General features: G+C 42.2%; 2 protein-coding genes across 3 annotated transcripts in view; one reads left to right on the top strand and one right to left on the bottom strand.

Moving 5' to 3' along the window:
- Positions 1 to 10,062, bottom strand: part of LRRC56 (leucine rich repeat containing 56) — a 117,559-nt gene extending 107,497 nt beyond the window's left edge. Inside the window, exon 1 of the mRNA XM_067540495.1 lies at positions 9,975 to 10,062. The gene's annotated coding sequence lies outside the window, so the exon portion shown is untranslated. The remainder of the gene's footprint in view (positions 1 to 9,974) is intronic.
- A 249-nt stretch (positions 10,063 to 10,311) lies between these two features.
- The window catches only part of HRAS (HRas proto-oncogene, GTPase), a 91,508-nt gene continuing 75,102 nt past the window's right edge, over positions 10,312 to 26,717 (top strand). The window contains exon 1 of one of the 2 annotated variants that reach the window (XM_067540491.1): positions 10,312 to 10,413. The gene's annotated coding sequence lies outside the window, so the exon portion shown is untranslated. Of the gene's footprint in view, positions 10,414 to 25,497; positions 26,554 to 26,717 lie in introns of those variants that run through there. The other variant, XM_067540490.1, reaches the window with a different exon arrangement.

The raw sequence follows: 26,717 nt of genomic DNA, 5'->3' as shown, positions 1-26,717 counted from the left end.
AGTAAATACAGGAGCTTTGTGCCTGAAATGTGCAGTTACTGTAATTGTTCTGGCACCATCCCCAGAGCCAAGCTAAGATCAGGAAGAAAACTGTAAATTAAAAACTACAGAACTGATGTGACCCCTCTCCAGGAACTATCTAATACATAAAAAAACATATGGAGGAGAAAAGGGTCTGATTTCACTTTTGAGCAGAAATTTTGCTACCAATATTCTTAAACTTATTCCTAAACCATAAACAGCTCCTGAAATTATGTGGAAACTCCAGGGCTGATTCCAATCCCAGTTACACCAGTAGAACTTGACTGATTTAGAGAGAGTTACTGTGGATTCATACTAGTGGTAAATTAAGTTAGCAGGAGCTACGGGTGCTCACCAACTCTGCAAACCAAGCCTAGAATGTCTCAAATTGGAATCTTTGCCCTTGGAGTCATGTCCTGTCTATGTATGTATTTAAATTAGGGCTGTCAATTAATCACAGTAAATTCAAGCAATTCATTTGTTTTGAGTTAACTCAATTAAAAAAATAATCACGATTAATCGCAGTTTTAATCACACTGTTAAATAATAATACAATACCAATTTAAATTTATTATAAATATTGTTGATGTTTTCCTATATTTTCAGATATATTGATTTCAATTACAACACAGAATACAAAGTGCATAGTACTTACTTTATATTATATTTATTACAGATAATTGCATTGTAAAAAGAAACAAAAGAAATAGTATTTTTCAGTTCACTTCATCCAAGTTTTATAGTGCAATCTCTTTATGGTGAAAGTGCAACTTACAAATGTAGATTTTTTTTTGTTACATAACTGCACTCAAAAACAAAACAGTGTAAATCTTTAGCCTACAAATCCACTCAGGCCTATTTCTTGTTCATTCAATCACTAAGACAAACACGTTTGTTTACATATACGGGAGATAATGCTGCCTGCTTCTTATTTACAATATCACCTGAAAGTGAGGCGTTGCAAAGTATTTACATGCCAGATATACTAAACATTCGTACTTAGCCACTGTCCTCCAACTTTCTTTATGGTGTCACATAGTAAGTGGGGTATTTGCTTTCTTTTGTAATTTCTGTAGCAATGATGATTGTCATGGCAGCTAATTTTTCACAGGACTCTTTAAAGGGAAACTTTCAATTGTCCCAGGTAAAACTTTATTTCAAGTCTATTTGACTATACCATAAATCTGTTACTTTTCATGTGTTTGAAGTCATTGTGCCTAGTCGATGACATCATAATCATTTCCATAGAAACAGATGTTAAAAGTACAGGTCTTCATCTTCACTGTCTGATCAAGTAGAAGGAAAAAATGAGGCTATGAGGGAGAAAGCATTTATTGAAAGAGCTAAGGGAAGTTAGAAAAACGTGGGGTCATTGAGTTTATTTTGTTGCAATTGTTCTCTCTTGCCAAGCTAGACGCAATATGAGAGTCCATTTAAAATCACTTTCCCTGATATACTGAATCAGGGCATTTGTTTTCTCTTTTGAGAAGAGCATATGTGAATTCATAATTTGTAATATGAATGGAAAAATTTGTCAGGAAACATATAGTGTATTGTACAAAGCCTTAGCCTTTAAGGCCAACCAGGCCTGGGAAAGCTTGCAATAAGGGTTTCAAGGGTATTTTTAATTCATCTTGGAATGGCGGAAATATTCATCTCTCCCTGCCCCTGCTCCTATAAACAAATAAATAAACCAAGACATTAGCTTTGTTGCAGCAACCCAGAAATACTGTTCAGAGTCAAGGAGCAACCAGATACTTTCCAGAAGCGACATTGGGGCCAGACCTACAGATTAGTTTCTGCCTTCTCACTATTTGACAAGGAAAATGTAAACCCATGCTTGACTCTGTGGAAATGCAAGGCAGATTATCTGGGTACTAAACAACAAAACAAAACTGGAAAAGATATGTACTCAAAGAGTAATGGCTTTTAACAGCAACGCTAATCTGTATGATTGGTTTAATATCTTAGGTGGTGATCTTGGGAAATCTCATTAGCTAAAGCCGGGCTGAGCCTGCTCACTAAGATAGGAGATCCCCAAGGAAAAACTGCTCACTTCAGAAAGTGGTGTGGGTGATTCAGTAGGTGGCACACTTGGCTCAGTCAATTTTCAACCAATGCACCAACATATTGTAGGGATGTTGGGAGCTAAAGGTCCCATCTTCTGGGGAAGATGTAAAACCAAGGGCCTGTAGTCAGTAAAGGCTTTTTTTGGAAGTTCAGCAGTTATAGATCGGTTGCAGATAATAATTCTCCCTCCTTCAACTACTCTTTAGTGGGTATGATTTTGTTTTTCACTTGTGTATTGTTGTTGTCTGCTGCTAAACAGCTAATGTATTCTATCCCAGAAGTGGCTGCATTTCACTGGTGATTAAAGTGATTCTTTAGCGTGAGAGACATATTGTATAATAAAGGCAAGAAACTGTATTACATTAAGTGTGACCCATTGATTTTGAAAAAAACTATTAATTTCTAAGGGCCTCCCTCCCATATCTGCCTTGAATTTAATTAATAGTTTAAATACCAAAATAACTTTTGCTGGGTCTTTTTCTCCCTTCCTATTTATACAGGAACAGAGGAACAAATACATGCTATAGCTGGGAAGCTATTGAACATTGAGACCCAATATCAGCTAGTTTAGAAGAGGAAATTTCCCTGGTTATATCTTCTCCACTTTCCAAATAAATCACTGGTCAGGGAAAATCAGTACACAAATTAAGGCTTTGGAGGAAAGTCAGATTTGGTGTGGTGCCTCAGAAACTCACTGTAGATGAGAAATATCCTCTCTATCCTTGAGAATTGCCAGCTTGTGTTTTTCTTCAGTACATCTACATTTCCAGATTCCCTTTGGGCTAAGCCGTTTCCTGTGTGCAAAGCCCAAGTATGCTATCTTTGCACATGAGTGCTTCCCAGGTGAATGAATCCTTTCCTAAACTCAGGAGCACCTCTAGAACTGCTCTGCGGCCATCATTGTGATCGCTATGCCTCCCATCCCACACAGAGAGGTTTGCCAAGAGGAACTGCAGATCCTGAAACTATTTTTATTATTGTGGTAGCACCTAGGTGCCTCGATCAGGACTAGGTGCTGTACAAATGTATAACAACAAATGCATAATAACATAACTGCCATGAAGAATTTACAGTCTAAGTAAATTGTAAGAAAATATAACTAGTGACAATGAAGGCATTTTAAAAAAGATCTCTTAAGTATGAATGGTAGCATAAGTCCTTGTGGGAAACAGGAGTCATCTTGCTGGTGCTATTTATAGTTCACACCTGTTCATGCTCTAGGTGGTCCTTGCCCCTCTTCTGGGATAAATTCTATTGTTGATGATTGAATTACAACTTTGTTTTCAACAGTAACCAAGAAAAAAAGTGAACTGCTTTTGAAAGGTAGTTAGGGTCAATGACCATGCCTTGTTTTCCTGTCATTTTCAGGTGAATCACTGGTTCTCTGCTGTGCAGAGGAACTTTATGACGTCACAGCCTTTATAGTTCTGGCATCACACTCTTTCTAGTAAGAACCTGTTTGCCAAGCATGCAGTAGCTGTGAAATTCACCAACTTGTCTCTGTGCAGGGCCTGATTCTCCAATGCTCTGCACCATGTGTCATCATTTACAGAAGGGCAAAGTAAGTGTAAAATGCTACCAGATCAGAAAGTCAGCATTTTATATTTCCTTTTCACCAACTTAAATGACAACAGATGGAGAACAGAGTAATGGAGAATCAGGTCCTGATTTTTAGCCAACAGTGCAGACCTTAGTGTACACACAATTCACACCAGTGTAGCACAATCTGCACTGATGTAGCTTACCCCATTTCACACTGCACCCATATATATATATATCATGTTTACACTTATGATTTTTCCCAGTGCTATCGCTATTATGCTGGTGGCTAAAATCCCAGTGTAGACAAGGGCTAAGTGCGGGGTGAATTTCTCAGCTAGTATCAGTCCATAGGCAGAGGAAATGGACTTGTGGAAGGAACTCTGTGGCCATTTTGGGGGAAGAAATCTATCCTCCAGCTGATGGATGGGGTGCATGCAGTTCTGACTTTTTCTGTGGACAGTGTTCCAGGATTAGGCTGGAACAGAAGCTGCATACCCTGTACACTCCTATTCAAGGGTTTGGTGACAACTGGATCTGTTATCATGGTCCCAGTGACCATGCCCAGGGACCTTGCCCTTCCCAGACTCTCTGTTCTAGGTTCTGCAGAGCTGAACAGAACCTAAGTCCAGCCTGTGGAGTTCATAGCTCCCTGTACGTCAGGACCATAGTAATTCCTCTGCCTTGGAGGATTTCCACAACTCCTGTATCTGTCAGTGAATTTCACCCTATGTGAACTATTAGAAATTGCATCCAAACTTGTTCTTTGTATCTGCCTCTGGCTCAATGTGAGCAAGTACAAGGTAAAGTTGAACAGAGTGCAAAATATGACAGCTTCAGTTTTGATCTGTCAGTAGCTGTTTCTACTTTCCCTTCCATTATCAGCTTTTACGATATTATACACAACCTAGTCTGGAATCCAGTCTTGTATAAAGGCATTGAAGTGAAAACTGGTGCATCATGCTAGCATCTAGTGCTGAAATTTTCAAAGGGGCGTATGGGAGTTAGGCACTCAACTTCAATAAAAAAACAAAAAAACCCTTTGGAAATCCTCAGCTGAGTATCTTCCTGTGTGTCGGTCACTTGTCTTAGGTGACATCACCACTGATGCTGGTCACTGAAAGGAATCATCTACTTGCAAGGGAAGGATGATGGCTACCTGTCCTGAAAATGACAGGCCAGGCCTGATTTCTGAGCATTATTCCTGCAGCCCAGTCTTTGCAAGGCCCCAAAAATAAGATGATGCACTTGGCTGTTGCAGCAACTAAATTAGTATATAATGAGAGAAGACAGAAGATTGGCAGGCTCCTGGAAGTATATTTTACAGCAATGCCTATAGGTTTTGTTACAAAGATAGCTCTGATACATAATTCACCAAGGCAAGGAAAGATCAAGGAGATTGCTCAAACTGTATTTCAGAACATCCAGAATCATAAAAAATAATGGAGTCCATACAGACTTCAGACCTCCAGCATGTTTAAAACTTTCTTGTGTGGTGGCTTTTTGCCTAGTCATGTTATTTTTAACAAAGTGAGGGCTGTCAGCAGCCTGACTGCTATCTTACGGTTTGTGAAACAGAACACGGTACGTATTCAGACAAGTAGGACTCCACCCATGCCTGCAAGCCAGTTGCTAGTGCAGGGGTTCACCACCACTTTCATTTCATGAATCTATATTTGGCTATGTTCAACAGTTCCGGGAGGCCTTACTGGAATCTTTGCAATAGTTTATGGGAAACTGGTGCCTGAGGAGAACAGGCTGCAAGTGGCTGAGCAAGCCCACTTCATTAGAAGACTAGAGACAGGAAATGGGAACAGTCATCGAATCATCTAAATGTAGCTGGAATGGACCTCGAAGTCATCAAGTCCAGCCCTCTGCGCTGTGGCAGGCCCAAGTAAACCTAGATCATCCCTAACAGGTGTCTGTCCAACTTTGTTTTAAAAAACTTCCAATGATGGGGACTCCCCAACCTCCCTTGGAAGCCTATTTCAGACCTCAACTATCCTGATAGAAAGTGTTTCCTAATATTTAATATAAATCTGTCTTGCTGCAGATTAAGCCCATTACTTCTTGTCCTACTTTTAGTGGACATGGAAAACAATTGATCACCTCCTCTTTATAACAGCTCATAATCTATTGGAAGACTGTTATGAGGTCCCCCCTCAGTCATCTTTTCTAAAGACTAAAAGTGCCCAGCTTTTTTAACTTTCCTCATAGGTCAGATTTTCTAAATCTTTTCTCATTTTTGGTGCTCTCTTCTTAACTCTTTCCAATTTGTCCACATCGTTCCTAAATTGTGGTGCCCAGAATTGGACACGGTACACCAGCTGGTGCCTCACCAGTGTTGAGTAGAGCTGGACAATTACCTCCTGTATTTTACATACAATATTCCTGTTAATATGACCAGAATCATTTCAGTCTTTTTTGCAGCTGCATCACATTGATGACTCTCATTCAGTTTGTGGTCCACTATGATCCCCAATCCTTTTCAGCTGGACTACCACCTGGACAGTTATTCCTCATTTTGTAGTTATGCATTTGATTTTTCCTTCCTAACTGAAGTACTTTGCTCTTGTCTTTACTGAATTTCATCTTGTTGAATTCAGATCCCAATTCTCCAATTTGTCAAGGTCCTTTTGAATTTTAAACCTGTCCTCCAAAGTTCTTGCACCTCTTCCTAGCTTGATGTCATCTGCAAATTTTATAAGCATACTCTCCATACTATTATCCAAGTCCTTAATGAAAATATTGAATAGTACTGGACCCAAAACTGACCCATGCAAGACCCCACTAGATGCAACCTTCCAATTTGACAGCAAACCGTTGATAATTACTGTTTGAGTACAGTCTTTCAACCAGTTGTGCACTCACCTTAAAATAACTTAATATAGACCACATTTCCCTAGTTTGCTTATGAAAATGTCATGTCAACTGTGTCAAAAGCCTTACTAAAATCAAGATATATCACATATACTGCATCCCCCCTGTCCAGTAGGTCAATAACCCTATCAAAGAAGGAAAGTCTTATGAACCCAACTGCTTATAATCCCTGAGCAGGTCATGACCTTCCTGCTGTAGTTAGATATCAATTCTTTCACTTGCTACAGGCATCCAAGGAGCCACCTGAGTCTGAGCAAAGACCCGATAGTTCCAAACTTGTCACTATGTTGGAAGTAGAGATGGCCCCCAAGTCCAGACCTAGATCATAATTCAAGTCCAAACTTTCCAGAAAAAAAAAAATGGGAAGGGGACAAACTTAGTATTGTAGCTTGATCCATTACAGAGATGGGGACAGTAACAAAGTTAAGGTCTGAACCCAAGCTTCCCCAGAGTTGGGGAGTGTTTGGATACAAGCCTTGATTCACAACAATGCATTACTTCAGTTTTACACTGGCACAAGGTGATTCATTTCGACAGAGTCACACCAGTATAAAACTGGAGTAATACATTAATGAAATAGGCTCCTGGGGGTTACATTATATGCCTCTCTCATGTGAACTGACCTCCAAACCATCCATTGCTTGGATCTTGCTTTTCTGCACTGTAGAAAAATAGGAAAATGGAGGCAAAAGTATAAAGAACTACCCAAAACCCTATTAAACAATGCTGCTGAATATATGCCTTCCCCATGCTGCATAACACACGTTTTCTCCAAGTCATGCAACACATGCCTCTATCCAGGGTGTATAATGCACATCCTTCCCAGTTGGTGTAACACATGCTATCCCTATGTCACATAACACAAATGCTAACAGATTACACAGGTCAAAGTTGTTAATATACTGTCCGAGGGAAGTCTTGTCTATCACACAGTGGGCGGTAGAGTAGTTCAAGTTAGCAGGGTAATAGTCTATGCAGCAGATCAGAGTGCCAGTTAAGTTCATGTCAAGACTACATTTTCTATTTATACCCTTTAAAAAGTGATGGAAACAAAGTTGAACTGTTGCATGTGCATCTGTGTACAAGTGTTGTCCATTAGCACCTAGTTTCTGAAGGAGGCCATGTGATTATATTCCAGAGAATTGGGTGGGTTTCCTGGTCAGGAGTCGGGAATTGTGTCCAGAGTTGTTTGGCATTTGGCATTCTTTCCCCCATGAGACACTTGCTTTAGAATGACGAACTTGTTGGCCTGGACAGTGAAAAATAAAGCTTGGGAAATCAAACCACAGGATGTGATCCAAAGCTCATGGAAATCAATAGGAGTCTTTTAGAAAAGGCCCATAGTCTCTTTCCAGTGAGGAGGTACAGAATATTGACTGGCTACTGGATATTCCAAATGTATTAGAGCACTGAAGAACATTTTATAAACCTGTAATTCATTTGCAGAAAACTCCCATTACAACTCATGATTATTACTGTGAAATATCATGCTTATTACTGTAGTATGCCTGGTTGTGCTGGAATTCAGCATAACAAGTTGCCTGGTGCATGCAATGAAAACAGGATCATTAAATTTAGAAAGTGACAAATCCTATTCATGACTAATTCAATTCTCCTGCAAGGGCAGGAGTCTCCTAATTCAGAGTGGATACATATACTAATACACCTTCATGTTTGTAATCTTATGCACAAATTACTTCCTCATCATTTACACTGTAACCATCGAGGGAATATGTTCAATGAATATCTCTGAGTACTTGCAAACACAGCTTTGTGATATACCAGGTTTTTGCTCATGCAGGCATCTTAGCCTGCTCAGAAAACAGAAGTGGCTTGCAAACACAGCACCCTGAGGGTTCCTGTGTTATGTTTTGAATCTTTGTTGCTGTGTGTAATATAGGGTGTGAAGTGAAATCCCAGGGTTCAAAAAGTGACAAGAACATCCGGTGACCCAGGAGTTGTTAAACTGTGATGAAGCAGGCTGCCCCCTAGAGTAGGAAGAAAGAACAGACAACGTTTCATGCTTTCCATGTAGAACAGTTCCAGAGGGGTAGTAGCCATGTTAGTCTGTATACAGCAAAAACAAGAGTTCTGTGGCACTTTAAAGACTAACAAATTTAATTTTTGTAGGCATAAGCTTTCGTGAGATTCAGCTCACTTCATCAGATGCAGAGGTAGAATGTCTCACAAAAGCTTATGCCTACAAAAATTAAATTTGTTAGTCTTTAAAGTGCCACAGAACTCTCGCTGTTTTTTCATGCTTTGATGTTCAGATGACTGAGCAGATAGCCAGGGACTCAGGAGTTATGAAAGACAATCTGATTGTCTGAAAAGGAGATAATGACTTGCACTAGGGGCAGTGAAAGAGTCCTATATTTGGATGGCAGTAAAAAGAGGGAAAGTAGATAAAAACATGAATTAAACATTAGGAATGTTGCAACCACTGTCTCAGAAATGCCACGGGTAAGGAAAGAGCTTAGAGTAGAAACAGACTTACACTTGGACATGATGGAGTCCGAATACCTAAAACTCAAAGTCCTTTCATCCAGGAAATGCTTCAGAGTGTTTATGCAGGAGCTTTATATTATCTTACCCCTGGTGTGTGGTATCAGCTTAAGCATGACACTTTAAAATGCTTTTTGCATACTTGAGACATGCAATATATAACACAGTGCAAACATTTAGACCTCAGTTCTGCCCTTTGATAGTTGCCTGAATATCAATGAACAACTTGTGATATTAACAGCTATTTGATGCTTCTGCAAGTCTGTATGTAAGGTGTATTAACGTGTAGTCCAGTTTCCACAGTCATTATTTATGGCATCATGGATTATGTTGTCTGCTAAACTAAACAGTTTTCTGTAGTAGCATGACTAAGAATAGAGTGGTTTTAGGCTCCGGAAAAGTCAAGGATAAAATAGCTCAGAGGAACTGTAATCTTGAGATAGGGAGTTGGCTCTTCACTGGTAGATCAGGGCCAACTGAGAGCAAAAGCAATTTATTGACATGAGAGAAATTTGTATTTTCTGCTCTCAACCTGATCCAGGGCCCATTGTACTCACTCAGAACCATTCCATGGTCACTGGACTTTGGATCAGGCCCTTACCTCCTTGTGGTGTTACGGTACTAGATTGCATTAAATAACTGTTCCCTTAGCCTACAGCTGACGCCTCCTGTCCACGATTGCAGTTCATGGACAGCATGGTGTGTGGGAAACCATGCACTGCCACTGTCCATACCATATCTGTTGTATGCAGAGGGGTCATCGGGCCACACTTCTCCCCAGCCCCAAAGCATGCACTGCCCCAGCTAGTCTTTAGCAAGGAGGTTATTTTCTTAGGTTAGCAAGCAAACAGGAAAACTGTCTTTTAACTCCTTCCTTAACCTCAGGTCCATCCTTCCCTGGGGTCTCTGACACTGCTACTCCCAGCAGCCTCCCAGTTTCAGTCAACTCTGTTCCCTACCTGGGGCAGCAGCCTCAGGACTGCTTCTCTGAGCCTCTAGCTCCTTACTCCAGGAACACACCACAGGCACCAACTCCACTACAGTGTAGCTTTCCCTCCTCAAAGCATAACCTGTCTCAGTCCATCCCCCAACAACTCCCCCATTAGCAGTCCTTTATTGGCCCAGGTGCAGACCAGCCATCTTTAATTGGCTGGATTGGATTCAGCTGCTCTGGGCTGGGGGACCTGCGCTTAGTCTATATCCACAGGGACCAGCTAGCCACTGATAAGAGGACTTATCTAGGTCCATCAGTGAAGTACTGTCTACAAATCCACAATTTGCTTAAAGCATATCCATAAAGATTTATCACAAGGCATTCTGGTGGATGGTATGTGAGTGCTGGATGCAAGGGATGTAATGAGAAATCTGTCAGCTGACCTATTCAGTCAATTATTTAAGGTAAACCCTTAATTTATATCTTTCTCTGATATACTCTGTGTGTGTGTGTGTGTGTGTGTCTATAAAGAGATACATAAACATGCTCTAATATCACAGGAATAGGATGTAAAATAAGAACCTACACAGAAGGCAAGTATAGATCTGTTGGTATTTATATACACATACATAATTCCACATCTGTGGAAATCCATGTGATCATTTCCTGTGTTTCTGCAGCCATGTGATAAACTGCACAATCCTGGTGATAAACCAATGTGACCCTTCCCAAGGGTTCCTAGGGCTGTAAAGCATCTCACCACCACCTGTTCTTAGCATGAGGAATTCTTACTTGTGTCTCTTGTGGATCAGTTCCCTGAAACCACCAGCCTCTAGCAACACAAGTACTGTCTCCCAGACCCTGACAAGCTGTTCTCTCTGTACAGGTAGTGATAGGCACATACCAACCCTTGAGTCCTCAGAACGGTCCCTCTAGTGTCAAGCCACTTATCCCCTGAACATTCTACAGAATTACCAGGCTTGCTGTTCCTGAGGGAACAGTACACTGCAGCTTACTAGATCTACCTGAAAACACAGCTCTGCTGAACATATGGCACTTAAATATATTTATAATGAAAACAAGACTAGGAAAACAGGGATAAAACTATTATCAAAGAACAGAGACTCAAATGATAGCGAATGAGAATATTGGAAACAAATGTTACATATGCAACAAACCCATAACACACACTCTAAAACCTAAACTTAATTAACAAGATAACTTCTTTAGACAAGAGGCTTTCCTCACTCAAAATACTTTCTTCCTGTGTATATCAGCCAGGTTAGGCTGTGATCTACCTTTCAAAAAACAAGCCATATTGCTGCTTGCTGCCTCTATGAAAGATATAGCCTCAGGGGTGGTCTGAACTACAAAGTTAGGTCAGGTTAACTACATCACTCAGGACTGAAAAAATTCATGGCCTGTGCAAAGTAATTAAGACAACATAAGCCTTGGTGGTATATACACTGCTAAATGGAATTCTTCCATCGACCTAGCTACTGCTTCTTGGAGAGATGGATTTACTACAGCAATGGAAGAACCCCTTATAACACTGTAGTATGCATCTATGCTACAGTGTTACAGCTTCAGCTGTGGTGTTGCAGTATTTCTAGTGTAGCCATATCCTTATGCCAGGTCTACACTATAAAGTTACATGGGTATAACTACATCGCTCAGGGGTGTGAAAAATCCACAGCCCCTAACTGCTGCAGTTATACCAACCCAACCCCCATGTAGACAGTGCTATGTCTATGGGAGGGCTTCTCCTGTCACCATAGCTACCAGCTCTTGTGAAGATGGATTAACTATGTTAACGGGAGAAGCTCTCCCATAGTAACAACTTCACTGAAGCGCTACAGTTGTGCAGCTGCACTGCAGTATTTTAAGTGTAGACCTGCCCCAAGTCTCTCTACCTACAGTTATAGCCCAAAAGTTGACTGGCTTTACCTGTAAATGGAGATGTTGGTTCATTTCTTCCTGTAAATTTCATCTTTGGAGTGATCACAATCCTTCATTAGCATTTGGCTCAGTCTGCAAACAGTTCCCCAATGTGAACCAGACAATACTCAATTTACATGTAAACAGACAGATGAATAAACATTTCTTGCCTTTTTCACCTTTCCTGTTGACCAACCCCCCAGTTGCATACCTTAAGAACATAATTTTTAGTGTATATATACATACCTCCTTACATATCTGTACACACATTGCACAATTATTATCATGATCAGTGTGACACAGATTTTCATTAGAGACCTTTACATGTCATCCTCTGAACCATTATGTACACCTCAAATTCAGGGGATGCCTGTAACCCACATGCACCTCCTCTGTGTCCTTTGCTGGTTGGCAACTTGGCATTAAGAGATTCCTAAGTCACAACCATGTTCAGCACACTCCTTTGATCTCACCTGGACCCTGCTCACTAATTCTTCTCCACTGGATTGTTTTAGGAATTCTGAACTGCTTAAAAACCACTGTTTCTGATTGAAGTTTAAAGCATCCACATTTTAAAAGTGCAAATCAAAACTCGAACTTTGATTTTCAAAAAATGCATCATTCTTTTCCCATAGCAGGGTTCAATTAAAAATATGTTGGATCATTTTCCAGAGATAATTTTTCATAATGTCCTCACTGCAGTGGTGAACGAAGCATCAGTCATTTATTATCTGGCAGGCTACATGCTACTAAAGCGCTAGGCAATAACAAATACTAAAGGTGACTCAGGAATAAGTGACAAGGGAGCTTTTACACTCCCACGTACTTGTTTGCTCTGCACAAATGGCTGAGAACTACATTTAGATTAACTGTTCATTGCATCTTTGTTCTGGTGACTATTGGATTCATTGTCTTAAATTGGTTATGTTCATTTACTTTCTTGAGTTGTGTGCATGAACACATGCATGTGCGTGCACACTGCTGCAACACTTTAGCCAGCTCTGCCTGGGCACTGCCTTCACCCCTGTCCTTTATCTCTGAAGGTTAATTTCTCTCTTGAGCTGTAGTCAACACTACTTGGTCCACTGGCTGCTGCAGGAAAATGGCAGTCAAAGCTCTGGGATTCTACAGCCAGTTTTGCTCTGAACTTGCCTTTTCCTCTCTGAGCCTCAGTCTACCCATCTGTAAGGAAGGTATAATGATATTTACCTTTGTCATAGGGATGTTAGGAGGACTAATTCATGTTTGAAATGGATGAAAGCTGTTATACAAATACAAATTATTGCATTATTATTTTAAAAAGTGACAAACATAGAGACCACGGTAACCACTTCCATGGTAAGCTACACAGTGTGCTTCTACATTCTTGTCCCTTCAAAGATTCTGAAGTGAGGCGGGACTCAGAGGAAAGCCATTGGTGCTAATGGTTAAAATGCTACAGGATGTTGTGGGTTCAGTTCCCACTTGGGCTTCATTTTTGTTGTATGGATAGAGAGTTTTACATAGGATGGAAACATTGCAAGAAGGTATGTGCTTCCAGGGCCTTATCCAAAGCCCACTGAAATCAATGAAAAAATGCCCATTTGTTAGATTAAGGCTCACTTACTCAGCAGATGCGTCTAATAACAATTTATTAAGGCAAAACACTCAGAGTAGTGATCAATTATTCACAAGTGGGAAGCTCATCAGGACAATCTCATCACAGTTGCTGCAAGCACCAGACAATATAGCTTCAACCTTTGTTGTTCCCTTTGTTACACAAACGTATAACTTTTTGTTATCTTGTCTAATACATATGTATTAGTGTCTCATTTCCATATTAACTCTCTTCTGTCAGTTCAGGTTTAGTGTTAGTTCAAACTGGTCCTTTCTAGCTTTTTAGTTATTTTATCCTGTTCTCACAAACATGATTGCTCTGCAATTTGTTACACATGCACAGTTCTACTGTTAAATGTTATCAGAACACACCCTTAAAATCCACAGCAGGCTTCTGTCAGGCCTAAATATGACTTTGCTCCCAACACCATTGACTTCAATAAGCCTTAGAGCAGATCCCCAATGAGCATGTGGGAATGCTTTAGGCAGCGGTACTAGGGCAAGCGCACTGAGCATGCAAATGATGCTGCATGGGAGCTGCTATCACAACTATGTGAATCCTCAAAGTGATAGAGTATAAAGTTAAGAGACTGGGGGAGAAAGTCACACAGCACCTTCCTAAGTCATCATCCCCCCGCCCCCCAACCCAGAAAATCAAGCATATCATACCTGAAATATACCCAGGCCTATTAGTTTGGGGAACTGGACAGTCCTGAGGTCAGTTCCTTTCCCTGAGGTCTATCATATAGCATGACAGAGAGACAGTATTGCATGATGTTTAATTCTCTTTGTGATCACATAAGTCCCCCAGATCCTTCTGCCAGTAAGCTCTGATGATTAAACAGATTACTGCAGGGAAACTATCTAACACGTTCTTCCTTTATCAAGATGTTACTAATGAGTACTGGGAAATCATTCAGTGTTAATACAGCATCTGTAGATTAACATTAGCTTAGTCATATATTTTCATAAGGGGTCAAGAACTGGAATTCAATCAATCATTTGAATTCACTTGGTCCTCTTTATGTGGAGATCATGCTTCACCAGTCAAAGCAAACAGAGGCAGCTCAAAAACGCATGGCCAAGATTTACAGAAGTGCCTAGTGGATTTTGGATGGTTCCATTTTTGGATGCCCAAGTGAGGCATCTGACTTTCAGAAAGTTAATGAGCACACTCTATGAAAACCAGATCTCTTTAAAGTGTCTCAAATTGGGCATCCTAAAATAATTAGTTACTTCTGAAAATGTGGTCCCATGCCTTTAAACTTATATTTAAATGAAGGTAATGGTGCTACACCCATGTGGACAAAAAGTGTCTTGAGGTCCCTCACTGCCCAGATCACAGTTCTGGGAGAGGAGGAAATATTTCCTTACTGCAAGAGTATGTTTCTCAATTTATGATGAGCCTAGGTTTGAAATTAGCTTCTCATCCTCCCAGACAGGGGAATAGAAGGAGAAAGAAGATAATTGAATTGGGGACAGAAAAGGGGGGAAATGATTATCTCCATTATATGGGTGTAGGGATCTCTAGACTCTTCCTGGAAAGTTCTTTAGGGCAGCAAGAGGGAAGTATATCCATGGCTGCATGTACATAGCTGTCATAGTCATGACTCATGAGCATACAGGAGGGATCAGGGATAGAACTTAGGGCCTCTGACTCCAAAAACAAAAACCCCTACCACTTGAACTAAACACTAGCATTAGAGTGGATGTTGCCTGTGGCCTATAACTGCTTAAGAGCAACATGAGGAAGATGAAAATGCTGTAGTTCATTGAAGGTGAAGGGGCAAAGTATGAATTTCACGTGGCAGAAGCAAGAGCAACATCACTAAGGCTCAAGAAGAGAGGGGATATAGCAAGAAGGCAGCAGTAGCTAAAAATGGGAAATTACCAGAAAACAAACTAAGGTGTTGGCAATAGGGATGGAAAAGGAGAGACAAATCTTGAAAAGGCTGGGCAGCATCCTTCATTGCCTTGCACATTGTGTAGCTATTTAAATTGTGAGTTGGACCATATTATACCAACGTGGCATCGTGTGTAACCATTTCCACCTGGGCAAAGTGAGAGCAATGTAGTCGAGGAACATTAGACTCCTTGTTAAGAAAGGAATGACAAAATTTTGCAAGGCACTAGGTGCGAGAGGATAAAAAAAAATGACACTAATATTATAAACATGGTTAATGGGAAGGAGGGTGGTGTGGACCAGTTCAGCCAATACATTACAAGGTGACCAAGAGAAAGAAACCAGCAGTTTAGCTGGATACATATGAATGTCTTTAGAACTGTCTGTAATTTTACTACCAGTGCATGGATGGATCAGACAATAAAAGAGAGCTTTGCAATCTTCATGTGACATGAATTTATCTAACAATTGTTTTCTTCAGTGTTAATTTTAGGGGTTTTGAGAAATCAGCAGAATAAAATTTGAATCAGAGTAAACAGGTGACTTAAAAAAAATCTTGTATTGACTCTTCCAAGGCAAAAACTGGACTGGTTAAAGGTTTAAACATGGAATTATCTGGTGCAAAGAGGCCTTCAGGTACACAAGGATGAATCTATTTTGACCACCAGATGTAGAAGCTGCACAAAGAAGGTTGAAAACTCAGTTAGTGACTGGGCCTGCTTACTAGCCTGGAATTCAGACTCCTAGCAGCAGTCTGGACCTTGTAAGTAACCTTAACAATCTTTTGCATCAATAATTTCTTTGCTGAGAGGCATGAATTTAGAAGTTTTATACTGTATTAAACTGCATTTGCACTGAGTTTAAAATGTAAAGTAAAGGGGACTGGATGATTCAGGGGATTGTTAATAGAATACAGAGACTTCCACCTCTCAGGGCCCGTTCTGTTTGCCTATTGAAATAAATAGAAAGTCTCCTATAGGCTTGTGTGGCCTTTGAATCAAGCACTCAGTCGACACTTGAAATCTAGCCCAAGTTGACATTGGCTAAAAGTCCTTACCATTTGTTGGCCTGTATACTATAAATTGGTGGCATTACAGTGGCACCTAGTTACCTGTTTCCACCATCACAAAATCCACCACTACAACTGATGTTTCTTGGCACCATTACTGACAATATCAACAGAGAGGTCTGGGTCTAAATGGATGTGGAGATGAGACACTTCTGTCAACCGCGGTGTTGGTCCTTCTTGGGAAATGTCTGCCCTTCAAGCTGGAGATGTAAATTCCAGCTCGAGGAGACATTAGCTCTGATCAAGCCAGCATGCTAAGGATAGAGTATAGCTGTCCCAAGTACATGCCTAGCATCTCAGATGGGTACATATGCAGGGCGGCTAGCCCCTCTTGCCACCACAGCTGCACTCTATTTTTAGTGCGCTCGCTCAATCAGAACTAGAGCAGCTACATCTCCTCAAGCTGGAATCTACACCTGTAGCTTGAAGCATAGACATATTCCTTGTCTTGGCAAAGACTTTTTTGTGGCGAAGTTTGCACTGCTGCTGTACTTGCTGTGTGTTTTCCACATGGCTGTCATGCTGCCATCACATTAGTAATGAGAAAAGTGTACAATAAGACTAATATAATATTCACTAGGGGCTTAAACCAAAGTCCACTGAAGCAAATGGGACAGGAATCTTTCCATTAATTCAATGGGCTTGTTTCTCTCTATCCAATGTGAGAGCAGGTCACTGTATAAAGAGAAGTAACTCTTAAATATAGTATTACATATACAATAAAATTGTCTTTCTAGTTCCACATGCTATTTGCCTGTGGAGTTCTCTCTCTTTCCCTTCCATTTGGTTCAATTCAAAGTTAAATCCAATACATTCAGACATCTGCCTGGGTTAGGTCTTCACACTAGAAATAAAAACAATGAGAGTCCTGTAGCACCTTAAAGACTAACAAATTTCTGCAGGCATAAGCTTTCATGGGCTGCAACCAACTTCGTCAGATGCATGAAATGGAAATCACAGATAGGCAGTATATATATACATCCAAGGGTGAGAAACAAAACAATGGGGAGGGCAAGTGCTAACAAAGTCCATTCAGTTAGAGTAGTTGAGGCCTATTCACAACCATTGATTAGAAGGTGAGAATGTGTGAACAGTGACAATTACTTCTTGTAATGAGAGAACCATTCCTAGTCCCTATTCGGACCCAGTCTGATTGTGTCAAATTTGTTAGTCTTTAAAGTGCTATAGGACTCTCGTTTTTGCTATATACAGATTAACACGGCTACCCCTATGGAACTTTTCACACTAGAAATAGGTTTCTATACAAAATATGCTGTTGGTATGACTGTTCATTTCTAAAACAGTGGCAGGCTGGCCCATAACGAGTGGCTATTGCTGCCATCTCCTTCACTTCTACCAAAATTATGCTTTGTTTTTTAAATGAGAGAGGGTTTCATTTATCAGTATTCATTCATATTTTAAACAGTGGAATAGAAAATGTCTCTCTTTTAATCTTTCCTCTGCCTTACCAATTACAAAGTAGTTGCTCTCTGTGTTTCCAGTGAATCTGGTGTCTCCCAGTTTCTATTTTCAGTTTGGTTGCTAAAGGTCTGGATCCAAAGTTCATGGAAGTCAACGGGAATCTTTTCATTAACCTCAGTGGAGTTTTCTTTCAGGCACTAACTCCGTATGTGGTAAGGGTCTGCTTGACCTTTATGTCTTTCACTGTAGAATAATAATCTGCTAAAGTTTCTGGTCAGGAATCAACAGTATGTCAGTTTCTTGGTTTTAATCTGCCCTTCTATCATATTGTGCATTTTTATTTTTTAAGGGTTTGGTTTAAGGAAATTGTGAGCATTGTTTATTTTTCAGTAGGATTGTTTGTATTGTGGATCTTGGTATCACTGTTTTTTGGGTTTGGGAGCAAAGCTGTGCAGGAGTGACACATATACCGAATTTCAGGTTTGGGTCTTTTAGTGCTATATGATTGAGGGAGCGGGTGGTGCTTTAACTGAGATGGCAATAGAAACCATTTTTATTCTTCATTGCTTAGAACATGGAATCCTTGTAGTTCTGCTCAGCATCCTTTGCTGGTAGAGTCCCCAAATGACTTAGGAGCACAAGTCCTTTTGTGCTTTCTCTTTTCTCTGCGCGTTTTCCCAATGGCACTTGCACTTCTACGTGTCTTGGGCACTTTTGAAAAAAAACCACTCTCTCCTAATGTGCAGTACTTGTTTGCAGAATTTCATGCTGTTTCTCCTGGGGCTTTGTCTCATTTGATACAATCTGCAGACTTCTCTTGTATAAAAGAATGAGTTGAATTATACCACTGAATAATTTTAGTGGTGTTTTTATCAATGGGTTGCATTTATCTAGTAGTTTCTTTATGGTGTAGAAGGCTCACAGGGCTTTTCCTTATACAGTAATACTTTTATAGCCAGTCAATTACAATACAGTAATTCATTTTATGCAATCAACTAGAGCTTGCATCCCAGTATAGAATTGCTCTATACAAAAAGAACCTACATAATAGCACCAGTTGGAAAGAGACCTATTGTTGCATTTTATCTATGAGCGTTGTCTCTACAGCCTCAAGAAGAAATTAGGAAAAGATCTTTCTTTAGCCATGATAATTTTATCTGCAAATTCAACAGAGTCCAAGCAACAAAAAAAGGTTGTCTACCTTTTCTCAAGCTTGTGAGCTTTTCCACTGCATAAATAGCCTAAACTTTAAGGGATCATTTTTTTAGCAAGAGAGAGCTTCCACTTCATCCCAATATGCAGCAAAGGTGATCCTATTCCCAGCTGGTGCCAATGGAATAGTGATCATAAAACATACCTAGTATCTGAGAGATGAAAGTCTATCCACTAGCGGGAATCTGGTTCCTGCATAGTACTTCCAGGGATATACTCATCCTGGGTATCATTGGGAACAAAGGCTTCCACATCAGGGATACCTTAATGGGTGCATAAAAACAACAGCTGCCAAAAAGGATGTGATACTCACAGCTGTAAGTCTCATGTGGGCTTATTTGTCTCCCATCTGCTTCTTTCAGGTTAAGAGTGCCCCTGGCTACTTGTACTAACTATATGCTTATGTTTTTAAGTGCACACAGAAGCAGAATCCTAGGCCACTGGCTCCTCCTATTTGCATGTCAATACTGATAGCCTTTCAGCCTACAAAATCAGCCAGAAAAGAACATGCTTCTGCTGGCATGAAGAAGAATCTTTGCATCTGACTCCATACTAGGTCCTGTGAACTAAGTCCTCACCCTGCTCTAACAGAGAAGAAACACACACTAGGTTAGAACTTGATTCTGCAGACTTTTACACATATGCTTAACTTTAAGCATGAAGTGGGTGAGGTAATATTTTTTTTTGGACCAACTTCTGTTGGTGAGAGAGACCAGCTTTCGAGCTTACACAGAGCTCTGCTTCAGATCTGTGTAAGCTCAAAAGCTGGTCTTGCTCATCTACAGAAGTTGGTCCAATAAAAAAATATTACATCCTCCACCTTTTGTCTTTGATATCCTGGGACCAACATGGCTACAACACCACTGCATATCACTTTAAGCATGTGAGCAGTCCCATTGACTTTAGTGGGACTACTTGTGCTTAACTTAGTGCCCAAATTCACTCCTCTTCCTGGGCTGCTTTATTAGCTGTTGAAATAAACATAATAAAAATCAGCCTGAATTTCCCCCCAATCCAAGTGAGGATGTTTCTGGGCTTCCTCTCTTTCTGTCCTGATCCAGTTTCCTCTGCCCACTCTCACTTCCCAGGATGGAGTTAATGAGCTGTATTTTCCACAATGAGTCAGGAGCAATCAGTATTTTCAAACAGAGTCCCAATATGTGCCAAGAGGGTAGGTTAACAGAACAACCATACCTACCTAGTCTACTTTGAGGCATAGAACTCTATGGCCAGCCCCATTTCTCAGATCTACTGAATGGAGCTTTTCCCATTGGACAGAATTTGGAAAAGAAGATCCCAAATATGAAAGTTGATAAAGAGGGTAAGTCAGAGTCAGTCCTGGTGTAAGCAGATACAGCTACCAATGACACCAGCAGGAGTTGCACTGGCTTACACAATGGGACTGAATTTGGCCCTGTATTTCTAAGAAACCAGCCCTATCCCTGCCCTTGTACACATTGCCTTAATTCCTGCTGACGACTGCATTTCAGTTTTGATCTATGTGCCAGCCAATGTAATACAAGCCTGTTGCCTTATAAGGACTAGCAAGGACTTCTATTGACTTGGACCTTCCTGCCTAGATGATGCATGGACACCAATGAACAAAGAGGAAAAGGTCTCAGCTTCTGTCCTCACCATAGCAACCAAACACCTTATGCTCAACACTTTTCTGTTTCATAAGCTGGTTACCATGGCAAATTACTTATGTCACAGAGGAAAAGGAAGCATTTTGTATTCTCTTCTCTAAAGAAAACAAAACAAATTCTTAAACTTTATTTCTTATTAGCTCACTTTTTGTCATGCTGCAAGTGACTCCTAAGTGCTGGGGAAAGCCACATCAGTGAAGCGGCCGCAGTCTTCTAAATGTGTTAAAGGTATCTATGATTAGAAAATCTGGTGCATCTGCAGGAGAGTTGGATTCTGGGAGCCTGAGTTATCTTGAAAGAAGAGCAGCAAAATTATATTGGGGAGTCCTGCATTTTCATCAGGAAGACCAGGTTTCTAGTATCCTCTGGTGGACAAAGTTCTGAAACCATGTGAGGCAAGAATCTGCACTGACATTCTCTCCCCCCACCCATATTAGATGACCCTGGGAAGCCCCAATTTCAGTTACACAGAAGGTGCCTGTGCACACTGAGAATGGACCAGATGAATGTGTGATAAACAAAGGATAGAACCGTGGAAATGAGCAGCAATGTTCTACTACCTAAAACAACCAAAACTTAGCAAAGTTATCATGGAGAAACAACTTTTATGATTAGCTGAAGAGGTAAGGTGGGGAGACTTCATCCTGGCTTCAGACTTCAACTTGGCTGATTCCTGGGGTTTTCTAGTGGAAATAGATAAATCAGAGTATACCCCCACAGAATTATTTGGGATGATCTGCATCTACAATGGGACTTAAAGGACCGTTCTTTAATTGGACCCTCTGTGGAGGTTTCTCTGAGATCCAGTGGAAATCATGCCAAGCTACCTCATGTTACACACTTCTGTTTAAAGCAGAGGAGAGCTAAGGAATGACAGTTCTAATGATTTTTTAAAAGTTACTTAGTGCTAGTGAGGTGTCATCATGTCATCCCAAGACTAAATATCTGCTTGTATAACACGCCACTAATGGGTGGGTCGTTGGCAGAGAGGATCAAACTGGGGACTTTTGGATCCTAAAGCAAAAGAGGCCTGAACTAGAAGATCCACTCAGTCCCGGAGTCTGAAGTCCTCTGTTTATACAGAAAATGAATACAGCATAGCCAGCAAAATGTGAACTCGTCTACACTGCCTGGCCAGAGAATCTCTGTTCCAGTGGGACTACTTGTAGGAGGGTGGTTGCATACTCATTCGATATTTTTTCTCTTTCTTGCCCCTGGCATAACCAGCATCCATTCTGGCAATTATGATGGTTGCTTTGTCAAGTGAATAGCTGTTGACTAGGAGATCATCAAGGCAAAACATAAACCATGAGCTGGTAATGATTTTTACTGACTAGGGACCTGCACCGGGTGCATGCCATGACCTAGAGATAATGTAAGAACAGCTGTCAGTGGTCTGCTGATACAGCCATTGTGCACTATGCTGTGCAGTGAGACTACAGATTTGAATCTACACTGGCAAAATTCAAGACCTGTAATTCACTTATAGTCTCCATCCCTTCCAGAGTAGTAAGGAGTTCAACAAAAAAGAAGTCTAATGATATTATGCCAGGTCTCCAGCCTCATCCTGGACTCACTAGTCCTTGCCCCTTTGCATCAGGGGGGCTGTTACATCTCTTTCCCTGGTGGCTGATAGGAGAGCTGCCCCCATCCTCTGCATTTCAGCCCAGGCACCCCTTTTTAAGTAGTATAGGCTGCTTTTTCAGACTCATGGCTGCTTCCCTAAGCTGCTTCCTACCTTCATCTGCCTCCCAGCCCCTTTCATAGAGCAACTGATTCTCTGCGTCCTACCAGCTTACACTTGATGCAAAGCCATCCTCTTCTGTCTGGTCCACAAGCTTTTATCACAGCTGTTGATAGTCCACCAGTCAGCTGCAGCTGCAGACGTATTTACTCTGTCTCTTCACCCCTTAGTAGCTGTGGCAGGATAAGGTTTATATGCCACATCGTAGTTCTACATAGAATGTGCAAACTGCATCAGCTTGATGGCTCATGAGATTTCAGACTAGTTTATATTAGTTTATATTAGTGGACAGGTGCCCACATCATAGAAACTGTCATCAGGCACCCAATTTGGCAGTCTCAGTGTGGCCAGGTCTACACTCTAAACTTACATTGGTATAACTACATTGCTCAGGGGTCTGAAAAATCCAGTGTGCCTGTGCACACTGAGAATGGACCAGATGAATGTGTGATAAACAAAGGATAGAACCGTGGAAATGAGCAGCAATGTTCTGAGCGACAGTTATACTAATCTATCCCCCAGTGTAGACAGCACTATGTCAACAAGAGAGCTTCTTCCATTGGCATAGCTACTGCTTCTTGCAGATGTGGATTAATTACACAGATGGGAGAAGCTGTCCTGTTGGCATAGTAGCATCTTCACTAAGCGCTGCTGCAACATTTTAAGTGTAGACCTGCCCTATGACTTGAATAGCCCAGGAGTGACCTAGCACAGGGACTAAACTACCTATCGCTAAGTGGCAGAGCAGTGTGGAAGCTGCCCAGGTTCTTTATGTTCTGAAACAGAAGGCTCCATCCTCCAGGGTCATCAAGTAAGCCAGCACCTTTCACCAGCACTAAATTCAAATTAAAGAAAAGGACATGAGAGAGGCTGGCAAGGCAGGGTGCCTTGGTACCGATATAAAAGGCCAGATCCTTAGCTGGTGTAAATCCGCACAGCTCCACTGAAGTCTATGGAGCTATGTTGCTTTACAATTACTGAGGATGTGGTCCCAAATGTCTGGGTTTTTTTTTTGTTTTGTTTTTGTTTTTGTTTTTTTTTAAATAAAAGTGAGCAAGCAAGGGAAGAAATGAGAGACAAAGACTAAACAATTTCTAGGTTTCTTTCTTGACAATTTGTGTTATATTCCTTATGTGTTTGTGTGGCTATAACTCACCATTAGCTGATCGGGCTTTATATTGCAGCAGTCTATAAACAATCAATATTCCACTTGTATATATATATTCCATTGTCTGGCACTACAGGTTGAGCTAGGTGCTGTTTCAACCTCTTGTTGCGATTGCCTACTTCTTGTGGGTCACTGTCAAGGCCAGGAGTGGGAGACATAAAACAAAATGCACTCAAGCCTGGTTTTGTATTGTTCCAGGGTGTGTGTGTGTGTTGCTATCTCTTTGTTTTTGCTCATCTGTTCTCTTCTAGTTGGCCAGCTAGATATTGAAATATACAATGATCCTGCCCTCTCAGTGCTTCAGAGAGCAGAATTCCTGTACACTTCAGTACCCTGCCTGCTTACTAGAAATGGGTACAAGAAGACAATACAAGCCAAGACAGGCAGAGCAGAGAGGCAGTGTGACGTGAATATATGCCTGTGGAGAAACCCACCGCCTTGGGTTTGCTGTGGATGTTGGCTCGCTGAGCAGAGATGATGCGTTTCTGCAAGTTGCAGCCTTTGTTTTGTGGGTAGCTGATAGATTTTTCAGCATCAGGAGGGCAGTTCAAAAGCAAACAAACAGTTAAAGGTAGATTAATTTTGAGCCTATTATCTTTGACCCTTTGTGTTTGGCCCTTAAGGACTGATTTTGAAAGTACTTTGGCAGGCTTCTTGGTGCCCGGACAATGTGTATCTGTTGGGAATTGTACTACTAAAACTGCACAACTCTTTAAAATTGTATCCTGTGTGCCTGTTTAATAATTTCAGTGCTTGTGCTGTAAGCTCTTTGGGGCAAGAACTGTCTTTTTATTATATGTGTTAAGAGCACCTAGTACGATGGGGCCCCGATCTCTGTTTGGGACCACTAGGTACTGGTATAATAGAAATAACAACATGCTTGAAGATGTACCTTGTGCTTGAGCAATGGTTCCCCAGTGCCAGCTGGTCTATGTGCTATACTGAGAGCCATGTCCCATTACTAAATAAACACCTTGTAGCAGGGATCCTCAGCCCTTTCCATACAATGACCCCATCTTCAGATGCATGCAGTAGGTCCTCCAATGTGCAGGGGGAGAGCAGAGAGCCAGCTCAGCTATGCTGGGGTCTTCTATGGGTCAGGCCTAATAGCTGATTTATAGCAAAAACTAACCATAGGGCACTACTGACACCAGGTGTCTGAAAAGGCCTGTTTGCAGGTGACTGAACAAATCCATGTCTGCAAAAGAGCAGAGAGAGGTGAATGGGGTGGAGGCTCACAGCCACTAAGACAACTGCCAGCAAATCATAGGTTGGGAACAGCAGGTGAAAGTGCTGTTAAAGCACATTTCTGGGGATAAGAATTTCTAAGCTCTGTCCCTGGCTTGCTGTGGGTGCAAATTATTTATCCTGTGACTTATTTTGACAGAGGGCTACTGACTCTCCACCTGGCTGACAATGCCATTAAATGGCTGGGCCCATTGCACATAGGCTGATGATTTAGCCTTTCTTTCCTTACTTGTAAAATGGTAATAAGTCTTCCTTCTTCACAAGGTTGTTTTGAAGATTAATTGATGCATATTTACAGGGCACTATGGGGTGCTCAGATGGAACATGCTCTAGAAATGCGAAGTGCTATTGAACATCCACCACTTTACTCAATGCTGCAGGCCTGAAGGGGTTAAATAGAGCTCTTTCATCCCAGTTTGGGGAGTTCCTAATTGATGGAGTTGGGGAATTTGTATTTCAGGTTGGCTTTACACAGGAAGGGAAGAGCCTTTGTTAGACGTGGCCCATGGGATCAATACCCTGCCTAGTCCCACGGAGTAGGGATGTAGGCATGGGTCTGGGTCAGAGAATTAATGCTTTCGTGACAGTCCAATACCCCCCTCCTTGGCGTCTCCTTTTAAATGGGAGGGGTCTCCTCCAGTTCCGCGCATTTCACAGCACATCAAACCATCCCTGGGGTGCAGAAACACCAGAACATAGCGTTAGGCCATGGAGGACACAGCGAGCAAGGGGGGAAACCTTGCAAGCAGGAGAGCGAGACAGAGAAGGGAGGCAAAGAAGTGGAGGAAGGAGCGAATTGGAAGAGAAGAGGAGGGGAGACTTCACTGGAGCAGCAGCGAGAAAGCCAGAGCCGAGGGGAAAGACTCGCCCTGGGAAGGAAGATCACCCAGAGAGGGAGGAACCGCTTCATCGCAGGAGATGCGCCGTAGAGAAGAGGACGGGGAGGCAAAGACTGAGTGCAGGAACCACAGCACTAAAAATAAGGGCTGAGCAGCAATTCCCCGCCTGCTGCTGCTGCTTCCCCAAGCTCACAGCCTTCCGTGCCCTGGCCAAGGCGGCGGCGGCAGCAGCAGAAGGGAGGGAAGGGACTGGGCGGCACCTTTGGCGTGTGTGATTGACGCGGCCCGCAGCCCACCATGAGGGCGGAGGAGCTGGGGCTCCGCTCCCGGGTGCCCGGGCTTGTGCGGAGCGCCTATCAGCGGCGGCGAGAGGCGGGGAGCGACTGGTGGGCGGGGAGCGGGGCCTGGGCGTGTGCTGCTGCTGCTCGCCGCTGGCCCCTGCCGGGGCTCGCCTTGTGCACAGACACACACGTACATTGTCCGAGCCGCCGCCGCAGCAAGAGAGCGCCCCAGTGCTCAGTGCCAATGCGGGGTGGGCGCTGCAAGCCGGGGGCTTCTCCACCACCCCGGTGGAAAGTTCACCTTTGCCTGGGCCCAACGCACCATTGATCCAGAGCGGCCGCCGCCGGGGAGGCAGGATCTAGCCGGGTTGTTTTTTTTTTTGTTTTTGTTTTTTTTTTTTGCTTTTCCCTGCAAACTTTGTGCGCGCGCCTCCCGCAGAAGCCCCGCTCCGACCTGCTCCCCTGAGGATTTGCCTCTCCCCGCTCAGATCTGCCTTGCCAGGAAAGCAGCCTGGGGGGAGGTGGGGAGCGAGCGCTGGTAAGTGCCTGGGCTCCTTCGCTTGGGGGTGGCGGGTTCTCTTCCGAAGTACGTGGGGCGGTGCTGGAAGGGGGGGGGGGGTTGCTCTCTCGCTGCACCCCCCCCCCGGACCCCCGGGAATGGTCAGGGCGGCGGGCGTGCAAGGAGGCATTGCAGTGGCACGG

This window comes from Emydura macquarii, unplaced genomic scaffold (genome assembly GCF_026122565.2).
Source record: "Emydura macquarii macquarii isolate MOO-44397 ecotype Brisbane River unplaced genomic scaffold, CSIRO-AGI_Emac_v2 contig_587, whole genome shotgun sequence".
Lineage (NCBI taxonomy): Eukaryota > Metazoa > Chordata > Testudines > Chelidae > Emydura > Emydura macquarii.
The sequence above is the reverse complement of the archived record's forward strand: the minus strand, read 5'-3'. Positions and strand labels throughout refer to the sequence as shown.